The sequence below is a fragment of the Clinocottus analis genome, unplaced genomic scaffold (genome assembly GCF_023055335.1).
Source record: "Clinocottus analis isolate CAN_PGR_092001 unplaced genomic scaffold, fCliAna1.0.p SCAF_2, whole genome shotgun sequence".
NCBI classification, from domain to species: Eukaryota; Metazoa; Chordata; class Actinopteri; order Perciformes; family Cottidae; genus Clinocottus; species Clinocottus analis.
The window spans coordinates 17,995,928-18,008,615 of record NW_027175931.1 but is presented as its reverse complement, the minus strand read 5'-3'; the positions used below and the strand labels follow the sequence as shown (position 1 = coordinate 18,008,615).

The window sequence follows — 12,688 nt, the reverse complement described above, 5'->3', positions numbered from 1 at the left end:
GAGGATGGAGATCTCAGCTCTCTTCATTGGCCTGATCCTGTCTCTGGGTTTGTGTGAGCTGAACTCAGCTCTTGCCTTGAATGGTTCTGTGGATGGTGTGAAACAAAGGAATGAGCTCACAGAGGATAGGACTGGTGTTGGGGTGAGAACTGAAGCCTCATCTGTGAAATGTAAGCTCCAGGGTACCACTCGTCTACCTGCTTTCTCAATGGATGGTGACTATGTTATTGGTGGTAGTTTCTCCATTCATTACTCCATGCACGCGATGAAGCATAACTACACCACCATGCCTGATCCACTAAGATGCTCAGGGAGGTTAGTAAGTGGAAGATGTTGGGATTAAGTGGATGTTTTTCTAGTTTGAATGCATTACTGTTTGGTTATGAAAAAAAACATGATATTATATGCAAGTATTATGTTAACAATATAGGAGAGAATTTTAGCTATTTTTATTTTAACTGAAAACAATATGAAAACTAACATTAGAGTTTAAAATATCCAACTATTGTTAATCCATGAATTAAGATTATTGTGCATTTTGTACTGATATCTGTGTTGAATTTTGGTTTTAAATGCTTACCTATTATGTATTTCTGTTAAAATTAGTTGAATATTCTGTCCTCATCACTATGTTGACCATATTTTAAACAGTGACACAAGTGTCTGTCTGCAGCATTGATACCCGTGAACTGCGCTTCTCACGTGCAATGATCTTCGCCATCGAGGAGATTAACAACAGCACAGAGCTGCTGCCGGGCATCAAACTCGGTTATCAGATCTACGACTCGTGTGCCTCTGTGCCTGTATCAGTGCATGTGGCATTCCAGCTGTCAAGCGGCCTGGACCCAATGTTTTACACCGGTGACAATTGTTCACAATCTGGTAAGGTGATGGCTGTTGTTGGTGAGTCTGGGTCCACGCCATCCATCAGCATGTCTCGCATCATTGGACCTTTTAACATTCCTCAAGTAAATATTGTGAATTACAGACTTTAAGAATTAACAGACCTGTGCTATTTTGTGTCTATCCTGTTCAATAATTACACTGTTGTGTTCATTTAGGTTAGTCACTTTGCCACTTGTGCATGCCTGTCCGATAAGCAGCAGTACCCGAGTTTCTTCAGAACAATCCCAAGTGACCAGTTCCAGGCTGACGCGCTGGCAAAGCTGGTCAAACACTTTGGTTGGACTTGGATAGGTGCTATCCGATCGGATACGGATTATGGAAACAATGGCATGGCGTCTTTCCTGGACGCAGCACACAAAGAGGGAATCTGTGTGGAATATTCAGAATCTTTCTATCGGACCCACCCACGAAGCAGGATCAAGAGAGTAGCAGACATTATCAACAGGTATTTGTAGTCACTGATTATGTGCTTTTGTTCCCAGTGTTCACACTGATCGTATGTACACAAGTCCATAACAATGTTCTGTAAATTATATGACAGAAGAGTATTTTCTCACGTTAGAGGCAAATTGAGTGAGACCAAAAACTGTTCAAATTATCTCAATATATAAAGAGACAATTTATTTTGTAATATATGTCATTATTTATCTCATACAATGCAATTTTATTTCTCTCAAGGTCAACAGCTATGGTGATTGTGGCATTTACATCCCCTGGAGACATGAGGATTCTGCTGGAAGAGCTATCGCTCAAGCCCTCTCCTTCTCGCCAGTGGATCGGCAGTGAGGCCTGGGTAACTGACCCAGACATGCTGAGGTTCAGTTTATGTGCTGGAGCAGTTGGATTTGGCATTGAGCGATCTGTCATCCCAGGTCTGAGAGACTTCCTGTTGGATCTCTCTCCCTCTAAAGTGACTGCCTCTCCAGTGTTTACTGAGTTCTGGGAGGATGCTTTCAACTGCAGGCTGGGAAAAAGTGAGAAAGTTTGGCTGATCTTTAACATAACACTTAGATGGGTTATTCTCTCTGACTGGAGAAGCAGCTGCATCAACATGCCAATCTCCGAGTGATTTAAAGGAAAATCTTTTGTTATTTAACAAAGACATGAAGTGGAAATAAGGTCTCTGTGAATAATCTAACTTGAAAAAAAGATCTTTCAGGTCAAGTTGAGGCACTCTGCTATCTTGGAGAAGATGTCAACACTAAAGCCCTAAACACAAGCATACACTATATAGACAGTATGTAGGCCCCTTGGGAGTAATACATTACAACAAATTAGATTCAGCGGTAGAAGTTCACCAGTATCGGAGGAGACGTGGATCTTCTTCAGTTTCCTCAGGAAGAAGAGACGCTGATGTGCCTTCTTGACCAGGGTTGAGGTGTTGAGGGTCCAAGAGAGGTCCTCTGAGATGTGGACATCCAAGAAGCTTGAGCTGGAGACACGCTCAACCTCTGTTTCATTGATACAGATGCAGGAGTGTGTGCAGCATTTTGTCTTCCTGAAGTCCAAGATGAGTTCTTTGGTTTTCTTGGTGTTGAGGGTCAGGTTGTTGTTGGCGGACCACGCAGCCGGGTGCCGGGCTTCCTTCCTATAGGTCGACTCATTGTTGTTGTTGATGTAGTTTGTTGCTTAACTTAAAGATGTATGTTAAAGACCAATAATTGATTAACTATATACAAAAGCAATGAGTGCTTTGGATGTTATCCAGTCCAGTTCAGTTTTTCTTGCTCAGTGAAAAAAGTTCAGAATGTGTTGGCTTGAACGAGTGCACTTAACATTTTATTAGCGTGGCTCCTCATGTGTGGAAAGTTCTTCTGTTTCAGAGAAGAGTAAAGATCCAGAAGTGATACTGACTTAAAGTGCTCTGCCATAGTGTATCAGACCGCAAGGTCAGGAGCTTTGCACAATTCCTTTTCAATCAAGACTTAGAGCCTGCAGAGACTCCAAGTGATCAGTCTCACAAGAAGCCAAGTGGGCTCCTGTGAGACTGACCGCCTGTGAGAGCTTTGGTAAGCGGAGCAGCTCGTGGCAGCACCTGCTGCTCGCTGAGGACAGAAACTGCATAACAACACGTGCTTTGACATCAGGCCTTAAGTCTGCAAGTCGTCAACACTGCCTGTCAGCGAGGCTACGGAAGCACGTTCGTACGTACATAATTGCATGATTAAATAATTATTAATAATTAGGATTACTGAGTTAACACGTTTTTAACAAGTTCACTGGCCCAGCCCTAAAAAGAACTTAAAAGTCTTCTTTAATCATCAGAATTTTGAAGTACATCTGAATATGTGTGACTTTGTTTGTATATATGGATACACAACAATCCTGCATTATTGCGGCAAAATATGTATGTTGGTCTCAATAAATTGTTATATTGACTTGCATTAATAGATCATTTATTCGTTTGACATTTCAACAGGTCAATATCCAATTCAAGGAAAATACTTTTTGAGCTGATATACAAAAGGGAAAAAAGGGAAGAACGTAGGGCCATGAAAAAACAGATTATGACACAAAAAAAGTGATTTGAATTGTAATGGAAAATAAGCATGTTTTATAATTAGAATAATATATTTCTCTCTCTCTCTGTCTCCATCACTCTCTCTATACATGATACATTATACATGAGAAATAATTATATAATCATCAAGGCTAAAAAACACCTTCCTGTGTCTTTGTGTGTTTTAGCAGCAGTTACAGACAAGAATGTGTGTGATGGAAGTGAAGGGATAGTTATAACTTTTAATTATTAAAAAAAAGCTATAACTTTGTGATTATTTAGGTCAGCAGAGAAGGCTTGGTAGGAGGCCCTGATGGCCCACCACTGATATTTATGTATGTAGATATATACAAGGAGCTTTAATAAAGGTTTTGGAGGTTAAATAAAACTAAAAAGAACATTATTTGAAATGATGAAATAATTTTCTGAACATAAAAAACCACCTGCCTGTCTCTTTGTGTGTTTTTAACAGCAACCACAGACAAGAATGTGTGTGATGGAAGTGAAGACATAGAGACGATCCAGAGCCCGTACACTGACACATCTCAGCTCAGAATCACTAACATGGTGTACAAGGCTGTTTATGCAATAGCACATGCCATTCATAATGCAGTGTGTCAGGAATCATATGCTATCACCCAGTGTGATAAACTCACCAGCATAGAGTCCAAACAGGTCAGTCAAAACAAATATGTCAAAACACTAATGTCCTTTTTTTTGCGATACCTTACATTTTCCTACAAAAAAATATACATTGTATCATACATTGTTTCTTTCCTCGCCCTCTCCATCTTCCACTACAACATCCTCACAGGTTCTTACTCAGTTGAAGAAAGTTAAGTTTTCCCAAAATGGTTATGATGTGTCATTTGATGCCAACGGGGATCCTGTGGCCACATACGAGCTGGTTAACTGGCAAAAAACTGAGAGTGGCAGCATTGAGTTGGTGGCAGTAGGGCACTACGATGCATCACTGCCGGTGGGCCAGGAACTCCGTATAGACAGGAACCTCACCTGGGTGGAGGGTAGCACACAAGTAAGGAGCAAAATGTATTACATATTTAAAACTTAAATGATATTAAATGGTATATGTGAACACATACTTTGGGTCACTGCAATTGTTACCCCAGTAAATAATGGCAGTAAAGATATCTGTCCCGAATCTGATTTCAATGTAATGAATCATGGGTCACACATTGAAATAACTACACAGAGCCCAAAGTGTATATTATAACACATTCTAATTTCACATTTTGGTAATATGTGTCTTTGGATCGGTTCCTTCAGTTCAATAACAGAGACATATACTGGGAATATTTTTGTTCTAATGTTACAGCATTTTCAGTCTGAAAACACACTGAATGGTTTCAACAAAAATGAATCTTTGCTGGAGAATTTTTGCTGGGAAAAGTTAAAAAAAAACAGGTTGTTGAACAAAATTACTCTTTGGAAGACAACTGCTTGCTTTGTCCAACCAGACTGCCTCATTTTGCTAAACATTAGAAATAATTTATTACACAACTGTGGATTTTTTTTCACCAGCATTTGCATTGACAAAAACACATACTTATTTTAACGTGAGAGTTTAACATGTTTTAGACAGACTTGAAAATAATTCAAACATATTCTTTAATCCTTAGAGCTTTGAAGCACATCTGAATATGTGCGACTTTGTTTGTATCTATGTGCCAGGTGCCTGTGTCAGTGTGCTCTGACAGCTGTCCTGCAGGAACTCGTAAGGTGCTGCAGAAAGGAAAACCCATCTGCTGTTATGATTGTATACCGTGTCCTGAAGGAGAGATTAGCAACGCTACAGGTATTGTTTCTCTGAATGCATATCTACTGTACAACATCAAATATTGAGCTTGAGTGCTAAAAGCCCTCTTTTGTTGTATTTTTTCAGATTCCCCTGATTGTTTCCCTTGCCCCAAGGAATTTTGGCCGAATGCAAAGAGAGACACTTGTCTCCCCAAGCTTGTAGAGTTTCTTTCCTTCAACGAGGCCCTAGGAATCATCCTGGCTGCATTCTCAGTTGGTGGTGCCTGTCTTGCCATCATAACAGCGGCTGTGTTCCACCGTCACAGGACATCCCCAATTGTCAGAGCCAACAACATTGAGCTGAGCTTCCTGCTGCTCTTCTCTCTGACTCTCTGTTTCTTATGCTCATTGACTTTCATTGGAGAACCCTCTGAGTGGTCCTGCATGCTGCGCCACACAGCGTTTGGGATCATCTTTGTCCTTTGTATGTCTTGTGTTCTTGGAAAAACAATAGTTGTGTTAATGGCATTCAAAGCCACACTCCCAGGTCGTAATGTTATGAAATGGTTTGGTCCTCCACAGCAAAGGATGACTGTAGTGTCATTCACCTTCATTCAAGTTATAATATGTACTCTTTGGTTGATTCTTAGTCCTCCTTTTCCAAGGAAAAACCTCACCACATACAAGGAGAGAATCATCCTGGAGTGTGCATTAGGCTCATCTATTGGGTTCTGGGCTGTGCTCGGGTACATCGGTCTGCTGGCTGTCTTTTGCTTTGTGTTAGCGGTTCTAGCCCGGAAACTACCTGATAATTTTAATGAAGCCAAGCTTATCACCTTCAGCATGCTGATATTCTGTGCAGTCTGGGTCACCTTCATCCCAGCATATGTCAGTTCTCCTGGAAAATTTACTGTGGCTGTGGAGATATTTGCCATTCTTGCCTCTAGTTTTGGACTCATATTGTGTATATTTGCTCCAAAATGTTTCATCATATTGTTTAAACCAGAAAAAAACACCAAGAAACATTTGATGAACAAAAGTCAATCTTAAAACATAACATTTTGAGAAAACAAAGACAGCACTTAAGGGGACTTTTAACAAATACTTAAGCCACAGGGTCATGATTTGAGTTTTCTGTTTCCTGTTTTATTTTGTAGTCTTGTGTCCTTTGTGTCTCTACAATTCCTGCCCTGGTGGTTGTCTGGGATTGTCTGTCTACCTGGTTCCTGATTGTGTATACCCTTCACCTGTGCTGCCCTCATTGTGTTTCCCTATTTCTCGTTACCTCCGTCTTATATTTAAACCCCATTTGTCTCCTGTCCCCTTCTCGGTTGTTACCTTGTGTTCCACTGTTCCCCGTGAGTAGTATGTCTCTCTTTAATTATAGTGTTTGTTAAAATAATTTAAACTGTTGCATGGGCATTTGGGTCCTCACTCTCAGAGCTTCTCGTGACAGAACAAACTGATCAATACCTCGACCCAGCCATTTTTTTTTCCGGCTCTGCCATGGCAAGTCCATGGCCAGCCACTATCAGTTTTTTTTGTATGTTTCTCATTGCTATAGCCTGGCCTGTGTCGACCAGGTCATGGCCCAGAGCTTGATGCCCTTTGTGAGTCCCCCAGATTCTGGGTGGTCTCTGGGGTCACGAGAAGGGATCCTTGGACCATGTGATGGACCCGGAGCGTGGTCTGTGGGGGGGTTTCTGGGTGGCTGTTGGTGGGGGCCCCGTAGCCTGAGGCGCAAGGTCCGTAATCTGGAGGACCGAACTTCAAGGCCTCGTCGTCATCTGGTATCCCACTGCTGCCCCGTGCTGCAGTCCAAGCTGGTTCTGGTTGCTGCCTCCATACTGCTGCCAGTTCCAGCCCTGGCCTCCGCCACTGCCAGCCCTCGACCAGGCCTCTGCACTGCTGCCAGACCCAGATCCGGCCTCTGCGCCCTGTCCGACACTTGCTCCCCCTGTCCTGCCTCATATTTAGCAGTCCCCTTCCCTTACAGAGTCCCCTTTCCCTTCTATGGAGCCTCACTCTGCGGAGCACCTGGTCCTCCTAGGCGCAGAGCCACGGCTTCCTGGCCCCAGGAGCATGGCTGTCCTCCGGCCCGTCCCCCCTGACTGGTCGAGCCTGCCCCCCGCATTGATTTATTCCGCCTGGTGCCTGTCCTCCGGCCCCCCAGGGACTGTTTTTTCCTGACCCTGTTCCCAGTGAGGAGTATTTCTCTGTTTAATTAGTGTTTTTGTTCAAATTACTGTAAACTGTTGCATGGGTATTTGGGTCCTCACTCTCAGAGCTTTCTGTGACATACGGAGGACAAAGATGAAGAAATTCTTTCACGTGTGCTCTTGGCTAAAAATAAACCAACGCTTGGTCGGTAGTTTGACATATATGCTCACTGTCAAAATGTAAATGGCAGAATTTTGCTTATTAAATCTGTTTCAATTCATCATATTCAAAGTAAATATAGAAGTTTTACCCACCTGATTCTCATCACCTGTAGCTCTGTGCATTTTATGAATTAGTGCTCCAATCTGAGTTCAATGTCAGAACAGCATGTATGTTCACTCCCTGTTCTATTTCATCCTTACTGACCGCCAGAGGCAGTGTTTCACAATGGATATTTCCATCTTGCGCTTGCGCAGGTCGAATATATTTATAACAACAAAGTGACCTCGGATAACCCCCAGCCGGGTACATCGTCCGGCGTCATCCTGAGATCAGTCCTTCGTCATCTTCTCGCTAAAGCAGGCTAACTATTATGTTAGCATCAGTTAATAGCTGAACCTAGACAATTAAAGAGCTGTCGCTCGTAGTCTTGGGACCACTGGTTGGAGTTGCAGGTCTCTCGCCCTCCAAAGGCTGCGACAAGCTGCCCCTCTTCGGCGGAAGCAGTACGCCTTCTACGTTCGGACCACGGAGCCGGACAGTGTACCGATCTTCGGTCATCACGAGGTCGGCTACCTTCACACCATGATGCACTGTCGAGACCACGCTAGATTCCAACAGCTAATTGACTACCGCCCCTCTCAGAGGCAGACTGTGCTTGACCCGTTACCATATGAACTGTTCGCCCGCTCGGCGTGGCTAGATCGCTACACTGTCGCGGCGGCTTTCAGTGTGCATCTCAGACTGACTGTAGGGACGCTAACGAGAGCAACGTTGGTAAACATTGCAGCTGTTGAGGTAGTGGAGTGACCCCACTCAGGCCAACTGGTGGGACGCTACCAAGAGTAAGTCGACGACGAGACTGAGCAGCGTGTACACACGCCGCAAATTACTGCGGCTGTAAGGGCAGTCGTCCCGTGGTAGAACGTATAGAATCGCACTCTGCGCCGCCGTGGCGGCTTTTGTCCTGAAAGGCAGTACAAATGTTTGTGGTGATTCAGCACTGACGACCTGGCGTCGACTCAACAAAGTGGATTGGGACCAATTTTGACAACCGGGGACAGCCATGGGGATTTCTTGGCAAGTCCAGTGAATGGCGTCGTTGCCTCATTCATCCTTTTTTCAAATCCTGAGCACTTTTGGCATTCTGCAGATGGTCTGTGGGCTTTGGAAGAACATCAGGGACAAACATTGACATAGGGGTGTAGACAATGCGCGTACACGTACATCCCATGTAACTGCATGGACAATGTCATTTCCTAATTGCGTGTCCGGGTCTCCAGAGGGCACCTGCTGGTTACATACCCAGGAATAGTGCACCCAGCTGGGCCCTGCTGTCATTTGTTGTCCCTGATGTAAGTACAAGGGGACGACTTTGCACACACAGTTGTACGGGCTATACATGAAATGGTGTTGTCTATGCCCCGCTGTCAAGGGTTGTCCCTAATGCAAGTACAAGGGGACGACTTTGCGCACGCAGTTGTACAGGCTTTTCATGTAAAGGTGTTGTCTATGCCCTGCTGTCATTTGTTGTCCCTGATGTAAGTACAATGGGACGACTTTGCGCACGCAGTTGTACGGGCTATACATGGAATTGTGTTGTCTATGCCCCGCTGTCATGGGTTGTCCCTGATGGTCCGGCTCTCCAGAGGCCACCTGAGCTTGTCACTTAGCCAGAAATAGTACGCGCTGGGCATAAGTTCGTTAGCAACATGTTAGCATGTTGCTACTTGTTAGCTTGTTGCTCATTTTCGGCAATCTTTTTCTAAGCTGTCTGCAGACTTGTGCTCAGAGGAACATGTTAAGGACATCCCAAGCTATGCTACGTTCTAAGTACAAGCATTTTGGACCATTATTTGTTGATTTATGAGCATTTATGAGCACATTTACGTTGCATCATTGTCTGTTATTCATGAGGACCAGGGGTCTGATTCCCTAAAGCGGCGAAATAGGGGTTTTAACTCAGGTGGTGCGGGGGTGGGGGGTGCTTGAGTGTGGGTCCACCGGGTCGGGGGGTGAGCCGGGTTAGGGTTTGAGGTCCATAGGTGAGTCTCCAAGTACCCGGACTTAGTGGGCCCTGGCTGGAGTAACTCTATGTCATATGGACCCCCCTGATGACAAGAACCGTACCCCAGACTGAGTGGGCCTTGGATAGGTAACTAAGTCATGTGCACCCCCTGAGGACAAGGACCTGTACCTCAGACTCAGTGGGCCTTGGCTGGGATAACTAAGTAATGTGGACCCCCCTGATGACCGGGACCTGTACCCCAGACCGAGTGGGTCTTGGCTGGGTAACTCTCGACCATTATTTGATTACATTGTATCCATTACATTACAAAGGAATGCCAGTGTGCACACTGTTGTATGGGCTATACATCGAATCATGTTGTCTTTGCCCTGTTGTCATGGGTTGTCCCTGATGCAATTACAAACTCTAAGTCATGTGGACTCCCTCCTGATGACCAGGACCTGTACCAAGACTTAGTGGGCCTTGGCTGGGTAACTCTAGACCATTATTTGATTACATTGTATCCATTACATTACATGGGAATGCCAGTGTGCACACTGTTGTATGGGCTATACATTGAATCATGTTGTCTTTGCCCTGTTGTCATGGGTTGTCCCCGATGCGATTACCAACTCCAAGTCATGTGGACCCCCTGATGACCAAGACCCGCACCCAGACCAGAGTGTTTTTAAACTTGACACCCAGGACAACCGCAGACATCTGAGTGTATATAGACGATGCACATGAACGTATGGCCAATGCAACTGCCTGCGCAATTTCTTCCCCTTGACTGCAGCCAGTCAACCGGGGACAAATCTTGCCAATCCGGGGGCACATCTCCCCGGTCGTCAGAATTTGTCCTGTTCGACTCGCGAAACTCGCCACCTGGTGGCCGACCGAGGCGCCACAGACAACCCGGATTGCAACGCATGGTCGACTTTGAAAAATGGCAACTCCTGGCTCCCGGGCGGTCCCGGGCGGTTCTGAGGAGTCCCGACCGATCGCCGGGTGCCCTTTCTCCGCTCCAGGGGGCGCTTTTCCCCTCCGCAGGGCGACCAGTAACAGTGGGCCGGCGAGTGCGTGTTGTCAGAGGTGGGCCGGTTAGTGCATGTTGTCAGGGGTTCACTAAGGCTTGTTAGAGGTAGCGGAGTGTCCCCAATCAAGCTAACTGAGACCACACTAATTCTGAAGAGGGCCCCGCTAGAGACGCCCCTCTCACTAGACGGACCAGGTCTGACATGTTTCCACAAGACTGGTCCCCGCAGTAGCATAGTGCTCGAGCCATTGATGCTACTACTATGACACCAATAATCACAGCTACAGTACTAGCCACAGCTACTGTACTAATGAGGAGAGTGTGCTTGCCCCCCTCATAAACAGACTGTGCCTGACCTTTTTCCGGTTTCCCCACTAGCTCAGTGCTCTCGCTGAAGCTTACTGGTAGGAAACCAAGAACACAGCTACTGGACTAGTGAAGAGAGTGCTCTCGCGCCCCTCTCCTTGACAGACTGTGCTTGACCTGTTTGCCACAGGACCGGTTTTCCCACTAGCTCAGTGCTCTCGCTGAAGCTTAATGGTAGAACACCGGTTAGTGGGGCAGGGTCCCTCCAGACTCGCAGTCAGGTTTAACCTCGCCTGTTGTGGGACTTGTTGTGGGACTGTTGGCTCCTCTCCAGCCTGAGGATGGCCATGACCTTGCGCCTCCAGTTTTGGCCTCGAACACCCAAGGGGGGGTCTCTCAGAGGAATCATGCACGAACTGCGGCATTATGCTTTACGCAGTAACGGCCGCCAGACTGGCCGAGGTGGAACACCTGACAGGCGAGGGTGACCTTCCCCTTTCAGGGCACCCGAATCCAGCCCAACCTACCAGAGGGGAGCTTCCCCCAAGAGAGCTAAACCCGGAGTGTTGGCTTCTAGGGTAGACCTGCTGACGGCTGAGCTAGCTGAGGTGAAGTTGCTTCTCCTGACCCTCCACCCTGGTACAGGTGGTACTGAGGCAGCAGCTCCATCCCCGGCTGAGCCGGTCCCAGAATTTCACGGAATGCGTCCGCCAAATTCTTCAATGAACACAGTGGCGAGTGGCCCTGCCATCCTTCCAGGCCTGGTTCCCATTCTTCAGCCCATACTCCTTTGGAAGGGCCAGTTGACGACCCAGGAGGTCGGTCATTCGCAGGGCACCGGCGCCAAATTACGGTCCCACAGAACTATTACGTTGACTATAAAAGTACTCTCACCCTGATTACGTGTTTGACGTATTACGAATACATTGCTTATACTCGTATTTTAGTTATCGTTTATTACAAATATGTTTATAATCGTGTGCTTGTGTTATTGTTTTATTGCGTTCCCGCTGAATTTAAGCATATTTGAATTTCTAAACTCTGCGGAGGAAAATAAAAGAAAAGGGGCGGTGTGAGGCCGGTAACGGGACCGGTCTGAAGACCGCTTGCCCGAAGGTGCCGGTAACGGCCCGCGTCGTACCGGTGTCCGGGACGGTACTAGCCCCCGTCGCGCCGGGTCTGGTCTTCTCTAAGTCGGGTTGTCAGCTGCAACTGACACTGATATGAAACATATTCAAACGCCTCTATTCTCTGCTATTCTCCCATCCTGTCCTGTTGGCATCCTATATGTTTGTAAATCTGACTTGTGAGTCAGTGCCTCCCCAACTCCAACCTTCACTGTACGTCACTGCTGGACCCCCTATATTTGGCTCTCGGAACCTTGGCAGACCTAAGATGGCTGTCTGCAAGGGCTGTTTTTTCTCCCTGCCATCACTTCGGCAGGCAAGTAGGTGAGACGCATGCCATGTTGGTGAGTGAATCCTGTCTGAGGTGGAACTCAGATGGCTCAGGTGCCACACTGTAGCTGCATGCAGCAATTTCTCCCAGAAGGGCGGGAACGCTTGCATCTCAACGAGCCTATCTAGCTGAACATTCCAACCCCCCCCCCCCCCCCCCCCCCCCACACCTCGTGACTCTGTTGATATAAGTCATCCAGTGTGAAACAATGACTCTGGCGGTCAGTATGGATGAAATAGAACGAAAGTTACAAAGGTTACAAAGGTAACTACCGCCAGAGGCAGTGTTTCACACTGGATATTTCCATCTTGCGCTTGCACAGGTTGAATATTTATAA

The 12,688-nt window shown here is 46.1% G+C and overlaps 1 pseudogene; it reads left to right on the top strand.

Annotated features, from left to right (window-relative positions):
* Positions 1–250: 250 nt before the first annotated feature.
* LOC137790137 (extracellular calcium-sensing receptor-like) lies at positions 251–6,229 on the top strand (annotated as a pseudogene).
* Positions 6,230–12,688: the final 6,459 nt, after the last annotated feature.